General features: G+C 31.5%; 2 non-coding genes across 2 annotated transcripts; one reads left to right on the top strand and one right to left on the bottom strand.

Moving 5' to 3' along the window:
- Positions 1–3060: 3060 nt before the first annotated feature.
- On the bottom strand, positions 3061–3140 carry Trnal-uag. The gene has a single exon. It is a non-coding gene; the product is annotated as a tRNA-Leu (tRNA).
- Positions 3141–9123: 5983 nt separating this feature from the next.
- On the top strand, positions 9124–9212 carry Trnay-gua. Its single transcript is given in 2 exon segments — positions 9124–9160; positions 9177–9212. It is a non-coding gene; the product is annotated as a tRNA-Tyr (tRNA).
- The last annotated feature ends 4167 nt before the right edge of the window (positions 9213–13379 follow it).

The following is a 13379-nucleotide window of genomic DNA, read 5'->3' on the forward strand; positions in this document are numbered from 1 at the left end:
TTGTCATAAAGTATATAAGTATACAGTCGTTTATATGTTGTATATGTTATATGAGGTCATACAAATAAAGATTATTAGATGTCGTGTCATGTCTCAAGCAAATTGTATGGAACTATGACGGTTACTCTAAAATTATGTTTGGACGAATTGTATGTATGAAAATGTTCGTTTCGTAACAACACAAAACATATGCAGCTATTTTATATATATACATTTTTTGTAAAGTGAATATTATAATCTTTATTTATGTAGTTGTTGACATTTGAATGATTTCAGCCACGACCATTCTCAAAGGAGCCAACTGGTCTATCATATCATATATAAAAATATCGAGTATGTGCAACATGAAAAAATATTTGGTTATTAAGAGGAACACAATTAAAAATATATTTATTTATTTGTTTAATGTTTGCTTTTGTCGCAATTTAATTGATAGAAATAAATCTACACTTTATATCAAAGATCTCTGTTTCGATACATCAATATTTATAAAAACACATCACAATAAATCAAAATGAATAATATAATGTATTTTACGTTGCCGCCATTTTCGTTCCCGCAGCACGTTTCACCACAGGCTATATTGTAAATGTCATTCAATCTGGCCGCGTTACACGTGCATTAAAACCTCTTTAAAACAAAATTAATTCCAATATTTCGATTTACAATATACATAAATGTATAGCTGTTGTATAAGGTAGATATGCGTGTACTATAGTTGATTAATTCAGAAATACGGTTGATGATCGGTTCCATGAGGTTTCATGACATTTTGTTCAGTAATCGGATTATTCCAATCAGGGATAGCCGAAATTCGATACGTTGCTATGTAGATAATGAGATGCGTGGATGAATCATTGTTCTGTTCATACATACGACCACCACAGCCTGCTTTGTTTGTTATAGGAATGAAGTTTTGTTAATTTTTGTTGAATATTTTTGTTCTATAAATCAAAAATAATAATTGAATATTATTTGTTCATCTTAAGTTTTTTTTTAAAGATACGTGGCTGAATGATGTAATACTTTGGCGTTTTTGGGTTAGCTCTTCAGTTAAATTGAAACAAAAAATTATCTACATCAGTCAGTAATATTCTAGAAAAAGCGCAATACGCAATGATTACAAACTCAACAATGTGCAAAGTTAATTTAGAACTTCGATGTTCAGAAATATAGTGTAGAAAGAAGTTTTTATTAAATAAATGTGCAAAATGTTTTCACTAAATTTTAAAAACATTTTATCCTAAGAGTTTGAAATTATATGATTATCTTTGTAATAAAAAAAAAACATTCCCTGCCGTTCCTGTTACTTAAAATCATAAATGACAATGTGTAAAACGTCATTGCCTAATGACATTATACAGTTTTATTTAAAAAAATAATACTAAACGTAAACTCAAAATTAACAAGAAATACAGATATTTTGATTTATGTACTAAGTATTTAATGTAGTAAATAAGAATTCGGTAGTAAGTATTATTTTATTTTATTTCTTTTGAGGTAGTACCTTTTTAGGCGCGTCATATAAAAAATATTAGTGAATTTTCATGATTCATGAGCGCGCATAAGTGGACATAGAAACTACATTAAGTTGCTCACTAAATTAAGTGTCAAGTCCTTCGAAATAAACTACTTCACACCTCATCTTTTGTTGCTATATTAATTATATTACTTTTAATTATTAACGTTTAAATTTGTGAATGAGTGTTATATAAATGATGAAAAAAGAAGAAATTACATTTATCATTATAGTAATTTTATAGTTGATAAAAAGTTTTTTTGGAATTAATTAAGCTGAAAAACTTCTCAAGTTCTTTTAACTTATTTAACTTTATATTTCTTGTTCTTATGTTTTTTAATTGTTACTTTTACGGAAAGAATATATATAGGCAGGTGGTTTTATCTCTGTCTATATATAATTGACCTCTCCTTTAACAATATATATGTATAATATTATACTAGCTGAACATTTAGCTTGTTTCCTCCTAAACTGAGATGGTGCCATTTCAAACTTTATTTTTTAATAATAAGGCATATATAAATTATATATATAAAGTAACAGCAATCGTATATTACTGAAAGTTGAGACTGTTTGTTTGTTCGTAAACTTCGATCCCGCGGCACGCACGCAAATTTTCGAAGTTATGTCCGTATTGATTATTGATTTTTTCACTGTTCTCAGTATATAGTTAAGATATATGGTGCCGCGGACTTTTTCTTAGAAAGATTATACATAGATTTTATGTATATGCACGCTGATGAAGTATCACGGTAGCGCCTTTTCTTCTGACTTGTTTCACAAATACCTTTATTTCAGGCTAAAATCTTCACATTATTGAAATGATATATATCCCATGTCACTTCTGAGTAAATTAACTTTCCAAAAGTGAACGAATTATTTAAATCGGTACAGTAGTTTCAGACTATATTGAATGCAAACGAATCAATCTTCCCTTTATGCTATCCAATAGGAACCGTGCTTTTTCCGGGATAAAGAGTATATATTTGTTTTTTTTTTTTATTTATAGGACATATGTGGCAAATGAGCCGGAGGTTCACCTTATGGTAAGTGACGACCACGGCCCGTCATTGATTTTTTATTCGTTGCCATAAATTGTCAGCCTTAAAGAAATGTATACGATTAAAATCTATCTCAGTGAAAAAATTCAACTAGATCCGTTTAGATGTTCTTGCGTGATTGAATACCAAACATTTATCCACACAAAATTTCAGCTGTCACGTTATCAAATGTCAAATCGTACGCTCGGTAAGATCGCAACTGTGCGCAATGTCCATTGTTCGTAATCACTACTGTCAGCTTGTATTACTTGTACTGCACACAGGAGCACCGTTACGTTCATATTACGCAAGTTCTTCACCGTACACGCGAAACTGTATACACGAAAACAAATTAAAATTTTATTAATTTTGTCTAAAGTTTGTTTTTTTAAAGTGGCTTTTACTTTTAATTTTATGTTTTATAAATGTTATTAAGTATTTTGGTTTTATTAAAACCACAACGTTACGCAAATTTATAGGATAACTATTAAAAAATAAATTTGACAGCGGTGGGATTCGAACCCACGCCCTTTCGGACTGGTGCCTAAAACCAGCGCCTTAGACCGCTCGGCCACGCTGCCGCATGACGGTGATGGTGATAAGCGGAAACCGTTTACACAAATAACTGTTAACAAATATTAAAAAGATAAATTCATTCATTATTTACTGATAAAATCTTTAAAATTAAATTGTATTCAAAGTTTCTCAAATTATTTATGTGGATAACCAACGCAGAATTGTATTATTTAAATAATACTAATAGTCTTTTATTATATTGAAGATATTAATACAAGGATTAATTAATAACTTGTACAGAAGTTCCTATAAGAGTTTAAGGTAGATTCAATTTGTCCTTTTCATAGTGTACTTTCTGTACCGCGTGTGACGAATCGTGTCTTCCAAACGTCCGCGCATTGGCAATGAATTGCGTCTTGTAATGTATTAAACAATGTGTGTTCGGATTCCGAGTTCCGTTCAGTTATAAGCTAAGATACTTAATTGATTACTACCAGTTTTCGCGGTTATCAAAATATTATTTATTCAAGTAAACTCTTTGATATAATTTTGAATTGTCGTATTTAATTAAATTGAATCTAAAGAAACTACCGGTTCGGAATGTTCATACGGAGTTCCAATAGAGATAAACCGGCAAGAAAATGCATAGTAACTTTTTACTCAAATGAAATGCACCGTATATTGATAATATATATCATTTTTATATACATTGCTCATTTAGAATACTTTACGCTATAATATTACATATGAACATAATATAATATAATAAACGCGAAAGTATCTCAGTTCGTTTTTCTGTTAAGGTTATACGGGTAAGCCGTTGGACCGATTTTGATGAAATTTGGTCTGAAGTAAGCAAGATTCTATCTATAAGCTATTTTTTTTAAATTCGTCGATATGAACTTGGGTTTGATGGATTATATATATAGGATATACAAATTTAAGTTAAAAAAAAAACACGCTCGCAAAACCGAGGTCGTAAAGCTATTTATCTATATTTTTTGTATTAATTATGTAATATCATATCTATATAGCACACTAATGTTGCTTCATTTTTAAATACTTAAATAAAAACCCGCTGAGTTTCTTGCGCTTTTTTTTCTCAGATCAATGCATTTTCTTTTCCGAGCCGATGGTAGTGTTCAATTCGACAATCAAAAACCAAGTCTAATGTTTCTATATTGAATAAAATACGTTAAGTTATGTATAATAAGTTACGTACAGCCGAACACCTTTAATGACACTGACTTAGCCACCCTATCAACCGAAATACCTATAACATACGTAATAACTAAAACATACAACATCAAAGACAATAAACAACAAATGTTGAAAAAAGACCCAAGACGCGTGCGGTGTGCTTTAACAAAAGACATTTTGATTTGCGAATAATTTTATCTCCTACAGTTGCCGTCTTACATCTGACAACCGTCATTCTTAAATCTTCAAAGTATCTTTAAGTATACAAATTCTGGTCTATAGTACAAGCATTATATTATTGTAAGAAATATAAAACCTTATTTTAGTAAGATAGCTTATATTTCAAATTCTATTGAGGCGAACTAGTCGTTCCTACTAGTATGCTCTTTGATGCAATATAATGATATGAGACGTAATGAAATAGGTCTTCTCTGTACAACCCGTTCCTTTGGACTCGACCTATTTTGTATTCGTTCCGTTTGTTTCAACGTGCAAAGTGGCCAGTACAATTTCCTTGATACATATTCTTGCACTTAGAAAATATAAATAAGCGAAATGTTTTAGTCTGGCAAAGGAGAAGGCTCGGAGATTCCTTCACGTTTTTATATTGCAGATTATTTATTAGTTGTAACATATTTGTCATACAGATTTCCTCACAATGTTTCCGTCGTTCCTCACAATGTATCTAGCACGAGAGTTATATTCACTTGGCCAGATTAGAACTCACGATCATCTTTTATGAATCCACGTGGTACACGTATATGTTGTTCATGGTATAACTGACAGACGAAAGTGATTACCGCCCATGGATATCTGCAATACCGGGGGCTTGCAGGTGTGTTGCTAGCCTTTAAAAATGTATAGGCTCTTTTCTTGAGGTTTCCCAAGTCATATCGGTTCGGAAAACTTACTTTCTACTGGTATGTATTAGTCTCACTTCATATATTATTATTGTAGTTTATAACACATCACTGTTCGGATTAAAAGAACATTTATATAAACAAGAACAATAAATAATTCAATTTAATTTTAATGTTATCTTTATTTCCTTACTGATATTAATAATTCTTGTATATAATATCGATATATACAATTATATTAATATATCCTTATTACTAATATAAATAGGAGAATATTTGTATAAATAGATGTTTGTTACTCTTTCACGCAAAAAACATGGATGGATTTTAATGAATTTACAATAATATAACTAATACATCAGAATAGCACATAGGCAATAATGTATAAAGCTAAAGTGTGAATATATCCCGACAACCAAGCTCTAAAATGCGAACGAAGACGCGACCGAAAACTAGTGAATAATAAAATTAATAGGCTATATTAAACGGTAAATATTTGAGTATATCATGATCAACTTTTTCTGAAATTGTAGATTGAACCTTATTTTGATGTTTCGATTCGAATAACTTTAGAAAGTCGAATGTAAAGTGACGAATCTAAAATTCAGATGTGAAGGGACAAATCTGAAATTCAAATTAAAAGATTTTTGTTCGAAATAATAAACTTTACCTTTTTTTTGAAGATTATTTTTACTCGCATAAATTTTATAATAAGAAACCCAAGCACAATATTAAAATCAAAATGTTATATTTTTCTTTATATAAGTATATATATATATATATATACTTTATTGAAATCGGTTCAATCGTTTATCAGGAGTTCCTTTACATACACGTGCATAATATTTGTTTAATCCATACTCTATACCACTACATAAATCTGTAGTCTATCTGTACACTCTATTTTTTTGTCGAATTTCGTCATTAATATTCGTTTCATGACTCACTGACATCAGTTTTACCATTTTTGAATTTTTTGTCTTTCTGTCTGTATGTCCCGCTATAACTCAAGAACGGTCTATACGATCTTAAAAAAAACTGGCATACAGTAAGAACATGTGATTTCGCAAATGATAGGCTATGTATTTATATCCATCTATGTCTATACTACTGTATAAATTTGTAGTCTGTCTGTACACTCAATTTTTTTGTCGAATTTCGTCATGAATTTCGTTTTATGACTCTTTGTTCTATGATCTTATATGTTCAACAAATATATTCAAAATAAAAAAAAAGTATAGCTTCCATTTATAATAATAATAATAATTATTATAAATAAATTTTAAAACGTCCAGCGAAGCGTGCGCGCAACAGCTAGCATGTATATAAAGATAGTAAGCGCCTGCGGATTTATTATTGCACATATGCAAACAGTTGGAATAAAATCAAATTTTACCTTATAATTATACAATTTTGTCAATATTGTAAAGATGTTTAATTTAAATTAAGTGTGATTTCTATAACAATCAAATATATGACTATATTGCTTCTTGCTTAAAACGATTTCAAACTATCAATAAAAACGTTTTAAGGTCGACAAACTTTATGCTACATATTCTTATTCTATAAACGATGTTATATTTATCGAGTTTTCTCGTCGTGTCACTTGCGGCGAAGTGGCATAGAGCATTACCACAAACTGTCGGTGTCATAGGAGCCGTCTAATGGTTTTTGGGTTAAATGATAGAATGGTTCATCTATAATAGCAACACTCACACTGCCTCTACTAATCCTTATGAAGGTGGAATCCAATTCGTTTAAAAGAACACTTAATAGTCGCATTACTAACATCTGCCAAATCTTTTTCCTGAACTTGTGTTTAACTGCCTTGACCTTAATAATAAGTGATAATCTCCGATCAAAGTAATAGATCGATTAATATATTTACACATGTATAGAATTATACATTTATACAACGATTGTGTCTTCTATATTTTTTTAAACTATATTAAAGATACGCTAGGTTTAAGTTTATTTAGGTCCTATAAGAATTATCATTACTTTAACAGAGACGTTTTTTCCAAAGAGCGTATTCTCTTCACGCGCCATATACAACAGAATAACAAGACACAGCGTAATATACAAAAACGGTGACCAATGTGAAGGGTAAGTACTGGTGGCAAATGTCAACAAAAACTGTACAAAAATTCTCTTCACGCCGGGACATAACGCTCATATACTTAAACTGGGTGTCCACTAAATATAAAGATAAGCAGAAGCTAACTTGCCTAAGCAAAACAATACGCGTAAAAAACATTTCAGCCCCAGCTATTTGGTATGTTGATCTTAAAAGAGAATTTCCTATTATAACGCTCAAAGAAGTTTCCATGCCTTCGATACAAACGCTGCTTTCAAATGTTTGCCGATTCTAAGATGTTTTGTGTTGGGTGTCCTAAACGGACCTTAAGAATCAGGTAAGTTAAAATGCATAAAAGACAAACATATTTGTCACACTGAATATATAACTTCATCTGATAAATTAGTTAAAATATTTACAGTCTGACGACGAATATAAAGTGTAGTCCACTTATATACGATTCTGGTCAGGCTATGAATAAGTACAAGGACACATAAATAATGCGCATCGACTGGTTCAAAGTGTGTGTGAACACGTGTAATTATAGACACAAGGGATAGGACGGCTTAGTTCGCAAAGTTGCGGAGTAATAATAGTGTAAAGCCATTGTATATTGATGAAAATATTGTCTCTTTTATATGGCATTGGTTGGCGGACGAGCATATGGGCCACCTGATGGTAAGTGGTTGCCAACGCCCCATTCCTTATATCACCTATGCACCACCAACCTTGGGAACTAAAATGTTATGACCATTGTGCCTGTGATTACACTGGCTCACTCACCTCTCTGGCTCTTTAACCGGAGCATAACAATACAGAGTACTGCTATTAGGCGGCAGAATATATGATGAATGGGTGGTACCTACCCAGACGGGCTTAGACAAAGTCCTACCACCAAGTATCAGATCGCGAATTTCAGTATACGTTCTTACAATAAAAAGAGGTTGTATAGCTAGGCTATAAATTTGATGGGCTAGCACCTTAATACTCGTAACACAAACATACAGGGCACATGTGGTCTACAAAAACCATGTACTGAGCACGTTATTTTCTTTCCTTAGCGTGTGTTTGTCACATTCCGTTTGACCTTTTTCAGACGATCAATTTTATCTTATCCGAGGTGATCTCGCTTTATTATAATAATTGTTGGTGTCTTATTCATTGTTTGGTGTCGAGGTAATTACATAAGAAATGCAATAATTACCTTACTGTGAACTCGACTTTACTTTGTAACTACGTGAGAAGAATACAACGTAGTCTAAAAAACTTCAGCGACTTTCAAAGGTTATTTTGCACTGAAAAATTGTTGGAATTGGATTAATGGAATCGAGTGAGTTCTCAACTCGAATGCACTTTTAATCTTATTAACAGATGATGATGGCATTTTTAATTCACATTACTTTACATTAGGTACATTAACAGCCTGTAAATTTTCCACTGCTGGGCTAAGCCCTCCTCTACGTTTGAGGAGAACGTTTTGGAGCTTATACCACGCAGCTCCAATGCTGGCAGAATTTCGTTGAAATTAGACACATGCAGGTTTCCTCACGATGTTTTCCTTCACCGCCGAGTACGAGATAACACAAATTAAGCACATAAAAATTCAGTGGTGCTTGCCTGGATTAGAACCCGCAATCATCGGTTAAGATGCATGCGTTCTAACCACTGGACCGCTTCGGCTCTTACTTATTAATTTTGAGCAATGCGGATTGCGGACTTTCATATTTTGATTTCACTTGGCGTATGATGCGCACACGTGCGAGCTATTTATAGATTCATATAATTAAATTTAGTTGATTCCGACTATTTACCAAGCTGCTATTCTACCGTATATTAATCAATTTCACAATAACTAATTAAATTTGTGCATTTTCTCACATACTGATCTTGTAAGTTCATTCTCACGTCACACCTTCGATAGCTCAGTTGGTAGAGCGGTGGACTGTAGAATGTTAACGATTGTAATCCATAGGTCGCTGGTTCAAATCCGGCTCGAAGGATTCTTTTTTTAAAAAAATAATGTTAAAATATCCTGCCGTAATAGTTTTAATATTAAACGACATTAATTTTTATAAAAAACAAAAGTATTTTTTCTTTAAAATTATCTATTAATCTATATATATATTTTTATTTATTATTATGTAATTATTTCATTACATACAATGTAAAGGTTTATTGCATCCCATTATTATTGTTAGTGAATTGAATTGATTGAAATGAAGCTACACTAGCTTGTTTAATTATTTCAGACTATTTCAATGTGCATAAATGTTTTATGCCTGTTAGTTTTTAATAGCAAACTATTTTGTTGTGAAATTGAAGTTATTTTGCTAAAGTGAATGAACGTTTATATACATAAGAATAATTTACACTGCCTTTACTATATACAAATAAGAGTTAAAAATAGTTGCTGTGTAAATCTTGATGCTATATTCCCCGTTGAATCGCAATTCGGATCCAGTGGAGGTATTAAGGCGAGGCGCTATACTTTTAATGAAGGTTTTTGCTACTACTCCAAGGTCCAAGTTTTTAGGTACATTACTATCTCGATCAGATACAATATTATGTTATATTGAAAGTAATTATACTTAAGTTTATATGAATAGTAATACAAATGTATTGGAGAGATGTAGTGATATGTGGTAGGAATAATTATTGTCTAAAGTTCATTTCTTATGGTACCATCGTTCGCCTTTGTATAATATATATTAAACCTCTTTTATTATTGTTATAATATAACGCAATAGAAATGAAATATTTACTTATGAAAATGAAATAAGTAGTTGTGTTATATCATTTATTATCTGTATTTTATAAACCAACTGGTCCCGGCATCGCACGGAAAGAATAATAGTCTTCATAAAACGCTTATATCGTAATACATATAACTATTAACTAACGCGGCGCCAGTGAAGCTCCCATTCCGCGTGTTTTTTCCCCGATATCTTCAACTATCGCATCACATTTTATCCAATTAACTCAAAACATTTGAGCCATTCTTCCTCATGAATCATTCCGTCTGAAATTCATTGGTTTGAAATTGTATGAAAAATCGGTGGTATTTTTTGGAATTTATCACGCTCAGACAGACAGACGATACGGGATATATTGTTTTATAATATGTAGTAGTATTTATTACGTATAATTTTTCATGCGACTAAAAAAAAAAACGAATAAAATCGTAATCGTATCGCACAGTGAAAGGTTTCTCAGAAAATTATGTCAGGATAAGTTTTGCGGGTTGATGACTTAAACTTTACCATGCCAGAAGCACTCTTACAGTGGCTGTCATGTAAGATTTATTATCCGAAAACTAACATTGCAACATAGGCTTAATTTGCAATGTGTAAGGCCGAGAGTCCCGTGCACTTTTCCCGATCGTAGTCACCTTTTCAAAGTGAAAGTAATTTGATTAAAATGTTGTCTCCGATTAAATTACGTCACATTTTGATTAGATATCTTTGAAAGGTCAGAACTTGGGATGTGACTAATTACTTTCCCTTGATAGAGATTCTGTTAAGTCATCCTTCGATTGACTTTCGATGCTTGGACCCAGTTTTGTGTGTTTTATAAGATAAATACAGATTCGTTTAAAAATGTTTGTTGCTGAAATTGGAAAGTGCCTCTAGCCTTAAGTATGCTTTGTGTATTCATTTCATTAGTAAATTTAGTGTTTTAATAAATTAATCATAAGATAAGTGTAACATTATTATTTATTCGCATAATCTGATGGTACTTCTTGAAACGGTGAGAGTTTGGATGCAAAAGAATCGTTATAAACTTTCCAAAATCCTAGTAAAAGATTCTAATTTCGTCAATTACACTATTTAAATGGGTAATCGATTCTCTTTCATTTAACCAGTCGCTGTGACTAATTGTCATTCAGCCAACAACGAAATTAATCAACCGTTTTACCCGTAGTAGAGCTCGATGTTCAAGTATTCTTCCAAAAAAAGCAAGGTTGAGTGAATAACAATACAGAGCGTATTGCTGTCCACTTATCCTTGAAAATATTTCCAACCTTTGTGTCACTAACGCAAATATATTTTTATACCACCTTTATGTATATTGTTATAATAGACAACACATTATTTTTTGGTAAGTTTCATCGTGACGAAACTTGTCTTTGGGAATTTTTAATATAATTAATTGATCCTTGCAGCATAATATTCATTCGTGTAAAGTAGGAACGTCTCATTAATTAGGCGGTCTACTTTAGTACTTTTGTTCCAATATAAAGGAGCTGGTATCATGATTGTGCTTAATTTATATTTAAAATTCACATGAGGAAACATGCATGTGTCTATTTTCAAAGGAATTCCGCCACCTGTGTATGCTTTAACTCGCATTGGAACAACGTGGTGGAGTTATCTCCAAAAATGAGAATGAAATGAGAGGAGGCTTTAGCACTTATACTTTTACAAACATTTCAGTTTTGCTTGTTTAAGATTTCCGGTTTCGCGCTGAACTTCACACTTAACAATTAATAATTCAAAATTATGTTAAGATAAAATTCTTATTTTACCCGTACGAAGTAGGGACGAACAGCAAATAATATAGAAAGAAGAAGATTAAACTTTATCTCATAAGTGCTGTCTCGCTCTTTCATTAGTTTTTTTATCGCCGAACATCAATACCTACTTTGTACTGTTACGGTAAGTCACATATACATAATAACTGCATCAAAACGTAGAAAATGTACATAACAATAATTGATTTATTTGATTGATTTGACCACAAAGAGATTAGTACTATACGGGTACTTCTTGATACACTATGCCTAGTTTTAAGCTTATCATATTTTTACGTTGACGTATCACGACACAGTAAAAATCGAATGATTGATTATGACGTTAAGTTAATATCAGGAATACTAGACTCGTGTAATTAAGGCGTTTTTTATCAATATAATAACATTAAAAATATATTATGATTTAATAAAAAATAATGTGTAATTTTTCGTTTAAAAATATTAAATTTATTAATTGTGTTTTGGGGCATGTCTACCAAACAAATGTGTACAAACTTTTTAATATAAAAAGGCGAGATAAAAAATTAAAAAACATAAAAAGTTAACGACTGACGGTCGCGAGTTCAAATCCCAACGGACTTATAAATTTCAGAGATTTCGTTGAAAGATTTTAATATTAAAAAAAAAGTATACAAAAAATTACCCTTAGCGGTTAGAATCGTGTACTTGGCTGTTTTGCTAATGCAAGACTGGTAGGTTTTACCATAATTTTGTTATTTTTTTTTTTTTTAATTTTTAATATTACCATATTAAATTATTATCGTCTTTAATCAATTTCAAATTAAAAGAATTTTGTTTTTAAAACTTATAATTTATCGCGGAACAAATTTAAAACTAATATATGGAATTTAAATAAATCAAAATTACTGAATCACTTCAGATATATTTTCTGAAGTATTTCAACTCCGAGTCGTTGTGAAAGGTTGAAGCACCATCGAATCTCGAAAATTGTTTGACATGCACTTCATACGGGACGTCACTAGTATTCAATACATTAGATGATCTGATTTTTGAACTTGTCACATAAATATAAACCCATTAAATTAAAAAGTAAGCTATTGGGAATGTATTAAAAAGAGATTGACGGTAGTCTTTTTTTTACAAATTATTTGCAGATGGAAATAGCTTATTATGTCAACGCAGTCGTAGAGAAAATCGTCGGCCAGGGCGCTTTTCAAACAAACACTTCCAAAACTTTAACAGATACACGAAAACTTTGCATTAAAATTCGTAGATCCCCGAAATTTCAAAACAGTCTGCTTGCGCTGTGCAACTTGTATCAGTAGTTTTAGAGGTATTACTAGCTATTTGAATACTCGTGACAGATAGGCGTAGGTCATTGGCTCAATTCGCATTGTATTCTTTTTTTTAATATATAAGCCGAGATAGCACAGTGGTGCACCTTAATCGATGATTGTGGGTTCAAGCCCAGGCAAGCATTACTGAATTTTTCATGTCCACCAATTCTCATTGGAGAAGCGTGTTGGACTAAGCTCCAATCCTTTTTCTCAGATAAGGAAAGGAAGCCTTAGCCAAGCCGTGGGATATTAACGGGTTGTTTATAATATGTAATAAAACCTTAATCGGTACATAATATCTTAAATTCTAAATACCTACATAGGTTGTCTATTTAATA

This window comes from Vanessa atalanta, chromosome 1 (genome assembly GCF_905147765.1).
Source record: "Vanessa atalanta chromosome 1, ilVanAtal1.2, whole genome shotgun sequence".
Classification (NCBI taxonomy): domain Eukaryota; kingdom Metazoa; phylum Arthropoda; class Insecta; order Lepidoptera; family Nymphalidae; genus Vanessa; species Vanessa atalanta.